The sequence below is a fragment of the Mustela nigripes genome, chromosome 12 (assembly GCF_022355385.1).
Source record: "Mustela nigripes isolate SB6536 chromosome 12, MUSNIG.SB6536, whole genome shotgun sequence".
In the NCBI taxonomy this organism is placed as follows: domain Eukaryota; kingdom Metazoa; phylum Chordata; class Mammalia; order Carnivora; family Mustelidae; genus Mustela; species Mustela nigripes.
The window spans coordinates 151,800,432-151,811,665 of NC_081568.1; the positions used below are offsets into that span (position 1 = coordinate 151,800,432).

Below are 11,234 nucleotides of genomic sequence, written 5' to 3' on the forward strand. Positions count from 1 at the left end.
CCCTCCCCCAAGTCATGTGTACCCCTCAGACTTGCCTTTCCAATGAAACAGTGATATTCAGAATGGAAGCACAAGCCCAGTTTCCCAACGAGTTGACTTGCTGAGGACTAAGACTCAAGTCTGGATTCTGACGATGGGAAATCGACACCGGATACAGCAGAGAGTTGTTCAGAAAGAGGCGTCCATTCCTATTTGAGAAAAAGGAGGAACCGCATCTGGTATTCTATATTTCCCTGCCCTTCAAGCCAGTGACTGGGAGATAGCAGTCGTTCAGGGGAAGCCGTGATGGATTACTCTCTGTGGAAGCTCCTAATTTGCAACTGGGCCTTCAGTCAATACTCCCTGAGTTTGCTCTGAAAAAGGCCTCACCAGGACCGGCAGAAGACTCTGACGGCCCTCGCCATCGGGTCTTCAGATCAGAGGCATCAGAGACGGTCAGAGAATAGAGTCAGCTGACCAGCTTACTTACCAGTCCTTACTCCATGCAGCCCAGCAGCATGCAGGCACAAGCAGGAGCCAAAGATTCCTTGGCAATATCTAACCCTGACTGCTCTCACTGAGCACAGGACCACAAGGAAACTTGCCACCGACCAGTGAGTGCTGGCTGGGTGCATGACAGCTTCATATCCCAGGAATGGAAGGCTAGGAAGGTGCAAAATTCATCAAGCATGGGAGAAGAACTAAAGGAGGGCCAATGGCGTCCATCCCAGTGGGAATGAAATCAATCTGACAAATGCATTGTCTGTCCCCCTTGGCTATGGAAATGTTACCTGGTGTCTCATGGAACCTACATCTCAGCCTCTGGGATGGGCTCCCATTGTCCATTTATTTCTTAGACCAGATTGTAGCATATCCTGGGGCCCAACCTATTTTACAGGCCCAAGGACTCGGCCAGACTCCCAGCTTTACTGAGATGCAGGATTCGAATGGGCTCAGGACTGAAGCTAGTATGGAATGAGACACCATGCAAGGAAGTGGATACTGAGGGCCATATTTCTTGAGTACAGAGGAACATGTGATGATGTGGAAGGGGAAGGGAGTATCCAAGCACAATTTCTTAGTGAGCTCCCCATTTCAGCAATAAGAAACAGCTGTGGGCTCGGCCAAAGGAACATCCAGAGGCTACACCTGGGAGCCCTCTCAGGAAGAGAATTGGGTCATTTCTCCTAAAAGAAAATGAAACCTGCTGGCCCTGGCTCCTTTTCCTGTCTTTCCCATACTGAATACCATTAGGAGTGTGTCAGGAGGGACTGGGGTGCTTTGGTGGGCGATTCTCAAGTGTTTGGCATTGGGACCCAGGGCACTATACCAGGCAAGGGCTCTTTCAGAGCATGCCGTGCTGTGAAGCATTCTGGGAAGGTGTTAGCAATATTTTCTTCCTCATGAAGGCAGGTCAGTCAGCCTGGGTAGGGGATAACCTGGCTCTGCATAAGCAGGTTGACACCGGCCACCCGAGAAGGAAGCTGAACTCTGTGTGTGTTTGTGTGTCGGTGTGTGTGTGTGCATATGTGTGTGTGACTATTTGTGTGATCGGTGTCTTTTCTGCATAGCTTGAATCTGACAGGTGTTTTGACTCTTGAAGTGGTTGTGTGTTTTCCATAGGTGTGCTGGATCAGTGAGTGTATATCTGAGCTCGAGGTGTGTTGAGGGCTCGCAGTTCACTAGTCCGAATGGTATGGTGTGTGTCTTGTGGGGTTTACGTGGCACTGGTGTGTGAGGGAGATGTGTTTCCTGTGGTGAATAATTTATATTTCTCCTGTGCATATGGGTGTGGGGTGGTGTTTATGCATGATATCCATTCACTGTGTTAGTGGGGCATGTCTTGAGTGTAGGTAGTTTGTGTTCTTTTCTTCTGGTGTGTGTGCAGTGCCTATTAGGGTGGACTTGCTGGGCTGAGTTTGGGGTATCTATAGAGTGTTCATGGTGTGTGGGGGTTGCCCATTCATGTGGTCTCTGTGCGGTATGGTTGTGGGAGACGCGTGGTGTGCGTGGTGAATCGTGGTGTGTGTATGGTGTTTGTTCGGAGTGAGTGGGCTAAGAGTTTGTGCTTCAGGTCTAGAAGTGGTGTGTGTTATGATGTGACGCCTCATTTGAAGTGTAGGCATGTAATTTAAGCTGTCTGTGCAGTGTGCATTGATCCATGTAACAGATGGCTCTATGTGTTGCTTTTGGCATGGGTTCCTGTGTATGCTTGGCTTATGTCTGGGGTGTCTGTCATGAATAGGAGGAATCCCTTTGGTACATGTGTAGGGATATGAGGTGTGCACGAGGAGTAGAGTTGTGGTAGGTAGTGAGTGGATGCACGGATTGTGGGTGCTGAAAGAGCCGTGATTCCTTTGTTGCCTGTGGAGTGAGTGTGAGAGGAGTAGGTGACTTGACTGCTCACAGTGGAGTGGCGTGTCTTGGTTGTGTGGTGGTGTGTTTGTGTTTTGTATGGGTGGCAAGGGCAGGAGATAGGTGTTCTGGGTGGAATAGGTGTAATGAGTGTGGAGCATAGACAGTGTTGTGTGTGTGGTCTTAATATATGGGTAGGTGTGTTTGTGTGTGTGTGTTCCCTAGGTTGTCTGTGTCATTGGTATGTGATTTATGACGGGATGTGCAAGAAGGGATAACGGTGAGTGGAGGGATTTGGTTGTCTGTGTTTTCTACACATGGTTTCAGAGTGGGGTGTGTGTGGTGATTTTCTGGGCATAGTTTGGACCCCATGAGGTTTATGTCGGTGCTGTAGGGATGGTGTATGTTGGAATTGTCATGTGCTAGCGAGGGAGGAGTTGCCTGTATCTGCAGTCCTTCCGGTCTGTGTGTATGTGTGTGTGTTCTCTGAGTGCTGTGTGTGGTGTTCATTGGTTCTCACAATCTATATGTGGCTGTGGTATGAAGTTGGTTATACTCTCTAGTTGCCTTAGCAGTGTTGGTGTTGTAGGTGTAGTGTGACTCTTTAGGGTGTTGTGTGTTCCCTTTCTCGAATTCCTTCGAGGTATGCATGTATGGCGTTTTGGGACGTTTTGTGTGTCCTGTGTGTGTCCTGCCTATTTCTTGGTGTGGTGAATGGGTGATTCAGACACCTGACGTTTCCGCATGTGACAGGGGTCCTACCCCACTGGGAGGAGCCCTGCACGGCAACATATACACAGTCCGGGGAAGTTGCGGGTGTCTCTTCTTTCAGGGCAGAATATGGCTCTTTGGCACAGACACGGAATGATTCGGAGGACAACTCTACTTTCAGAAAAAGAGAAAAAGATAGTGACATGTGGTGGGCTCTGTGCGGTCAGTATCTGACTCTTGGTTGCATCGAAGGTCATGTTCTCATGGGCGGTGCTATGGAAAATCCTTGTGCTGCTCCCTGCTATGTGGGGCAGTCTCCGCGAAGATTCTTTCCCTCTGGCCTCCCCCAAGGCGTGCGCACTCTCCAAACCTGCATTTCCAAAAAAAAGAGGGATGTTTGAATAGAAGCACGAGCCCAGGCTCCCAAAGAGTTGACTTGCTGAGGACTAAGACTCAATTTTGCATTCTGACGACGGGAAATCTGCACTGAATACCCCAGAGAGTTGTTCAGACAAAGGCACCCGTTTCTCCTTGAGAAAGCGCCGAAACTGCATCTGGCATTCGGGTGCTCCCTGACTTTCAAGCCAGTGACTGGAGATAGCAGTCGTTCAGGGCAAGCTGAGGTGGATTACTCTCTGTGGAAGCTCCTGTTTTGCAACTGGGCCTTCAGTCAATATTCCCTGAGTATGCTCTGATAAAGGCCTCACAAGAATGAGCCTAATACTCTGCCCACCCTCGCCATCTGGTCTTCAGAACAGAGGCATCCGAGGCGGTCAAAGAACAGAGTCAGCTGACCAGCCATTCCAGTCCTTACTCCATGCAGCCCAGCAGCATGCAGGCACAGGCAGGAGCCAAAGATGCCTTGTCAATATCTAACCCCGACTGCTCTCACTGAGCACAGGACCACAAGGAAAACTTGCCACCGACGAGTGAGTGCCGGCTGGGTGCATGACAGCTCCGTGTCCCAGGAATGGAAGCCAAGGGAAGGTGTGAAATTGAGTAAGCTTGGGAGAAGAGCTACAGGGGGGACAATGGGGTCTATTCCAAAGGGAATGAAATCAATCTGACCATTGCATAAACTCTGTGTCCCTTGGCTACGAAATGTGACCAGGTGTCTCTGAGAACCTGCAGCCCAGCCTCTGCTGCCAAAGGCAATCCCCCATCGCTCCCCATGTCCATGTATTTCTGAGACCAGATTGTAGGGCTTCCTGGGCCCAACCTAATATACAGGGTCAAGGACTCGGCCAGACTCCCACCTTCACTGAGACACAGGATTCGAATGGCCTCAGGCCAGAAGCTAGGATGGAATGAGAAGCTATGCTTGGAAGTGGATTCTGAGGGCCAGATATCTTCAGCACAGAGGAGCATGTGATGGTGTGGAAAAGGAAGGGACTAGCAAGCCCGCTTTCCTAGCGAGTTCCCCATATCAGCAATAAGAAACAGCTGTGGGCCCGGGCAAAGGGAACGTTCAGAGGCTACACCTGTGAGCCCTGTCAGCAAGCCGACTGGGTCCTTTCTCCCAAAAGGCAATGAAACCTGTTGTGCCTGGCTCCTTTTCGTTGCTCTCCCATACTGACTACCATCTGGAGCGTCTCAGGAAGAGCTGGGGTGCTTTGGTGGGCGAGTCTAACGTTTTTTGCTGGGACCCAGGGTACTCTACCATGCGAGGGCTCTTACAGAGAACACTGTGCTGTGAAGCATCTGGGCTGGCAATAGCAATCTTTTCTTCCTCATGAAGCAGGTCAGTCAGCCTGGGGATGGATCCGAGCTGGCTCTGCTTAAGCAGGCTGACCCCAGCCACCCAAGCAAGAATGGAACTCTGTGTGTGTGTGTGTTTGACTATTTTTGTGGTCGGTGTTGTTTCTGCATGCCTAGAATCTAACAGATTATCTGACTCTTGAAGTGGTTGTTTGTTTTCCATAGGTGTGCTCTATCAGTGAGTGTGTATCTGTGCTCGAGAGTTGTTTTGAGTGTATGCAGTTCACTAGTCTGATAGATATGGTGTGTCTTATGTGGTTTTTGTGGCAGTGCTGTGAGGTGGAGATGTGTTTCCTATGGTGGATATTTGATGTTTCTCTAGTGCAAATGGATGTGGTCTATGTGGTTTGTATGCATTATATCCATGCACTGGGTTAGTGGGGTATGTGTGTGTGGGGGTTGTTTGTGTTCTTTTCTTCTGGTGTGTGTGCAGTACCGATGAGGGTGGACTAGGTGGGCTGATTTTTGGGTGTCTGGTGTGTGCATGGTGTGTGGGTGTTGCCCTTTAATGTGGTATCTGTGTGGTATGGTTGTGTGAGTTGCCTGGTGTGCATGGTGAATCGTGGCATGTCTATGGTGTCAGTGTTGTTTGGGTGGGCTAAGTGTTGTGCGCTTCTGGTATCGAAGCTTCTTGTCTCTGTGTGTTGTGATATGACGCCTGCCTATGCAGTGTAGGCACATAATTTATGCTGTCTGTGCAGTGTGCATTGATACATGTGACAGATGGCTGTATGTGTTGCTTTGGGCATGGGTTTACTGTGTGTGTTTGGCGTATGTCTGGGGTGCATGTGATGACTAAGGAATTCCAGTGGTACATGTGTAGTGAAGTGAGGTGTGGATGAGGAGAATAGTTTTGGTAGGTAGGCAGTGGATACACAGATTGTGGGTGCTGAAAGGGCTGTGATTCCTTGGTTGCCTGAGGAGTGTGTGTGAGGGGAATAGGTGACATGACTTTTCATAGTGGAGTGGAGTGTCTTGGTGGTGCGGTGGTGCATTTGGGTTTTGTATGGTTGGTGAGTGCAGGAGATAGGTGCTCTGCGTGGAATAGGTGTAATGAGTGCGGAGCATAGACAGGGTCGTGTGTGAGGTTTCAATGATGTGGGTAGGTATAGACAGGGTCGTGTGTGAGGTCTCAATGATGTGGGTAGGTGTGTGTGTGTTCTCTAGGTTGTCTGTGTTGTGTGTCTATGATTTCTGAAGGACTTGCGCAAGAAGGGACAACGATGAGTGGTGTGAATCGGTTGGCTGTGTGTTATACACGTGGTTTCAATGAGGGGTGTGTGGGGGTGTTTTTGCTGGCATTGTTTTTTTTTTTTTTATTTTTTATAATCATATATTTTTATCCCCAGGGTACAGGTCTGTGAATCACCAGGTTTACACACTTCACAGCACTCACCAAAGCACATACCCTCCCCAATGTCCACAATCCCACCCCCTTCTCCCAAACCCCCTCCCTCAGCAACCCTCAGTTTGTTTTGTGAGATTAAGAGTCACTTATGGTTTGTCTCCCTCCCAATCCCATCTTCTTTCATTTATTCTTCTCCTACCCCCTTAAGCCCCCATGTTGCATCACCACATCCTCATATCAGGGAGATCATATGACAGTTGTATTTCTCTGCTTGACTTATTTCGCTAAGCATGATACGCTCTAGTTCCATCCATGTTGTCGCAAATGGCAAGATTTCATTTCTTTTGATGGCTGTATAGTATTCCATTGTGTATATATACCACATCTTCTTGATCCATTCATCTATTGATGGACATCTAGGTTCTTTCCATAGTTTGGCTATTGTGGACATTGCTGCTATAAACATTCGGGTGCACGTGCCCCTTTGGATCACTACGTTTGTATCTTTAGGGTAAATACCCAATAGTGCAATTGCTGGGTGATAGGGCAGTTCTATTTTCAACATTTTGAGGAACCTCCATGCTGTTTTCCAGAGTGGCTGCACCAGCTTGCATCCCCACCCACAGTGTAGGAGGGTTCCCCTTTCTCCGCATCCTCGCCAGCATCTGTCATTTCCCAACTTGTTAATTTTAGCCATTCTGACTGGTGTGAGGTGATATCTCATTGTGGTTTTGATTTGTATTTCCCTGATGCCGAGTGATATGGAGCACTTTTTCATGTGTCTGTTGGCCATCTGGATGTCTTCTTTGCAGAAATGTCTGTTCATGTCCTCTGCCCATTTCTTGATTGGATTATTTGTTCTTTGGGTGTTCAGTTTGCTAAGTTCTTTATAGATTCTGGACACTAGTCCTTTATCTGATATGTCGTTTGCAAATATCTTCTCCCATTCTGTCAGTTGTCTTTTGATTTTGTTAACTGTTTCCTTTGCTGTGCAAAAGCTTTTGATCTTGAGGAAATCCCAATAGTTCATTTTTGCCCTTGCTTCCCTTGCCTTTGGCGATGTTCCTAGGAAGATGTTGCTGCGGCTGAGGTCGAAGAGGTTGCTGCCTGTGTTCTCCTCAAGGATTTTGATGGATTCCTTTCGCACATTGATGTCCTTCATCCATTTTGAGTCTATTTTCGTGTATGGTGTAAGGAAATGGTCCAATTTCATTTTTCTGCATGTGGCTGTCCAATTTTCCCAGCACCATTTATTGAAGAGGCTGTCTTTTTTCCATTGGACATTCTTTCCTGATTTGTTGAAGATTAGTTGACTGTAGAGTTGAGGTCTATTGCTGGGCTGTCATTTCTGTCCCATTGATCTATGTGTCTGTTTTTGTGCCAGTACCATGCTGTCTTGATGATGACAGCTTTGTAATAGAGCTTGAAGTCCGGGATTGTGATGCCACCAACGTTGGCTTTCTTTTTCAATATCCCTTTGGCTATTCGAGGTCTTTTCTGGTTCCATATAAATTTTAGAATTATTTGTTCCATTTCTTTGAAAAAGATGGATGGTACTTTGATAGGAATTGCATTAAATGTGTAGATTGCTTTAGGTAGCATAGACATTTTCACAATATTTATTCTTCCAATCCAGGAGCATGGAACATTTTTCCATTTCTTTGTGTCTTCTTCAATTTCTTTCATGAGTATTTTATAGTTTTCTGAGTATAGATTCTCTGCCTCTTTGTTTAGGTTTATTCCTAGGTATCTTATGGTTTGGGGTGCAATTATAAATGGGATTGACTCCTTAATTTCTCTTTCTTCTGTCTTGCTGTTTGTGTAGAGAAATGCAACTGATTTCTGTGCATTGATTTTATATCCTGACAATTTACTGAATTAATGTACAAGTTCTAGGAGTTTTGGAGTGGAGTCTTTTGGGTTTTCCACATATAGTATCATATCATCTGCGAAGAGTGATAATTTGACTTCTTCTTTGCCGATTTGGATGCGTTTAATTTCCTTTTGTTGTCTGATTGCTGAGGCTAGGACCTCTAGTACTATGTTGAATAGCAGTGCTGATAATGGACATCCCTGCCGTGTTCCTGACCTTAGTGGAAAAGCTTTCAGTTTTTCTCCATTGAGAATGATATTTGCGGTGGGTTTTTCATAGATGGCTTTGATGATATTGAGGTATGTGCCCTCTATCCCTACACTTTGAAGAGTTTTGATCAGGAAGGTATGCTGTACTTTGTCAAATGCTTTTTCAGCATCTATTGAGAATATCATATGGTTCTTGTTCTTTCTTTTATTGATGTGTTCTATCACATTGATTGATTTGCGGATGTTGAACCAACCTTGCAGCCCTGGAATAAATCCCACTTGGTCATGGTGAGTAATCCTTTTAATGTACTGTTGAATCCTATTGGCTAGCATTTTGTTGAGTATTTTCGCATGTGTGTTCATCAAGGATATTAGTCTATAGCTCTCTTTTTTGATGGGATCCTTGTCTGGTTTGGGGATCAAGGTGATGCTGGCCTCATAAAATGAGTTTGGAAGTTTTCCTTCCATTTCTATTTTTTGGAACAGTTTCAGGAGAATAGGAATTAGTTCTTCTTTAAATGTTTGGTAGTATTCCCCCGGGAAGCCATCTGGCCCTGGGCTTTTGTTTGTTTGGAGATTTTTAATGACTGTTTCAATCTCCTTACTGGTTATGGGTCTGTTCAGGCTTTCTACTTCTTCCTTGTTCAGTTTTGGTAGTTTATATGTCTCTAGGAATGCATCCATTTCTTCCAGATTGTCAAATTTATTGGCGTAGAGTTGCTCATAGTATGTTCTTATAATAGTTTGTATTTCTTTGGTGTTAGTTGTGATCTCTCCTCTTTCATTCATGATTTTATTTATTTGGGTCCTTTCTCTTTTCTTTTTGATAAGTCTGGCCAGCTCCTAGTTACGGTGATTTGTTCTATTCTTTTTTTTGGTTTCTATTTCATTGATTTCTGCTCTGATCTTTATGATTTCTCTTCTCCTGCTGGGCTTAGGGTTTCTTTCTTGTTCTTTCTCCAGCTCCTTTAGGTGTAGGGTTAGGTTGTGTACCTGAGACCTTTCTTGTTTCTTGAGAAAGGCTTGTACCGCTATATATTTTCCTCTCAGGACTGCCTTTGTTGTGTCCCACAGATTTTGAACCATTGTATTTTCATTATCATTTGTTTCCATGATTTTTTTCAATTCTTCTTTAATTTCCCAGTTGACCCATTCATTCTTTAGAAGGATGCTGTTTAGTCTCCATGTATTTGGGTTCTTTCCAAACTTCCTTTTGTGGTTGAGTTCTAGCTTTAGAGCATTGTGGTCTGAAAATATGCAGGGAATGATCCCAATCTTTTGATACCGGTTGAGTCCTGATTTAGGACCGAGGATGTGATCTATTCTGGAGAATGTTCCATGTGCACTAGGGAAGAATGTGTATTCTGTTGCTTTGGGATGAAATGTTCTGAATATATCTGTGATGTCCATCTGGTCCAGTGTGTCGTTTAAGGCCTTTATTTCCTTGCTGATCTTTTGCTTGGATGATCTGTCCATTTCAGTGAGGGGAGTGTTAAAGTCCCCAACTATTATTGTATTATTGTTGGTGTGTTTGTTTGATTTTGTTATTAATTGGTTTATATAGTTGGCTGCTCCCACATTGGGGGCATAGATATTTAAAATTGTTAAATATTCTTGTTGGACAGACCCTTTGAGTATGATATAGTGTCCTTCCTCATCTCTTATTATAGTCTTTGGCTTAAAATCTAATTGATCTGATATAAGGATTGCCACTCCTGCTTTCTTCTGATGTCCATTAGCATGGTAAATTCTTTTCCACCCCCTTACTTTAAATCTGGAGGCGTCTTCGGGCTTAAAATGAGTTTCTTGGAGGCAACATATAGATGTGTTTTGTTTTTTTTATCCATTCTGATACCCTGTGTCTTTTGACAGGGGCATTTAGCCCATTAACATTGAGGGTAACTATTGAGAGATATGAATTTAGTGCCATTGTTTTGCCTGTAAGGTGACTTACTGTATATGGTCTCTGTTCCTTTCTGATCTACCACTTGTAGGCTCTCTCTTTGCTTAGAGGACCCCTTTCAAGATTTCCTGTAGAGCTGGTTTGGTGTTTGCAAATTCTTTCAGTTGTTGTTTGTCCTGGAAGCTTTTATTTATTTATTTAAAAAAAATTTTTTTTTTTTTTATCATGAAAAAACTGTATTTAGATTTAGCCAGCTGGACTCAGTTTAGATGATCCCAATTTTGTTGGCAACATCCAAAGCATCATAGTCAGGGGCCAGCCGAACGTATGCCTTCTTCTCTCCATCAGGCCTGATTAAGGTGTTGACCTTGGCTACATCAATGTCATAGAGCTTCTTCACAGCCTGTTTGATCTGGTGCTTGTTGGCCTTGACATCCACAATGAACACAAGTGTGTTGTTGTCTTCTATTTTCTTCATGGCTGACTCAGTAGTCAGGGGGAACTTGATGATGGCATAGTGGTCAAGCTTGTTTCTCCTGGGGGCACTCTTTCGAGGGTATTTGGGTTGCCTTCAGAGACGCAGAGTCTTGGGTCGTCGGAACATAGGTGATGTGCGGATCTTCTTTTTTTTGTGACTGTGGACGCCTTTCAGCACCGCTTTCTTGGCTTTCAAAGCCTTTGCTTTGGCTTTGGCTTTGGGAGGGGCAGGGGCTTCCTTCTTAGCTTTCGGCGCCATCTTCGTAAAAGGCTGTCCTGAAGCTTTTAATCTCTCCTTCTATTTTCAATGATAGTCTAGCTGGATATAGTCTTCTTGGCTGCATGTTTTTCTCGTTTAGTGCTCTGAAAATATCATGCCAGCTCTTTCTGGCCTGCCAGGTCTCTGTGGATAAGTCAGCTGCCAATCTAATATTTTTACCATTGTATGTTACAGACTTCTTTTCCCGGGCTGCTTTCAGGATTTTCTCTTGTCACTGAGACTTTTAAGTTTTACTATTAGGTGACAGGGTGTGGGCCTTTTCTTATGATTTTGAGGGGCATTCTCTGAACCTCCTGAATTTTGATGCTCGTTCCCTTTGCCATATTGGGGAAATTCTCCCC

The 11,234-nt window shown here is 45.1% G+C and overlaps 1 pseudogene; it reads right to left on the minus strand.

The window, feature by feature from the left end:
- Window positions 1-10,350: 10,350 nt before the first annotated feature.
- Window positions 10,351-10,884, minus strand: LOC132028083 (large ribosomal subunit protein uL23-like; annotated as a pseudogene).
- Between the last annotated feature and the right edge of the window lie 350 nt (window positions 10,885-11,234).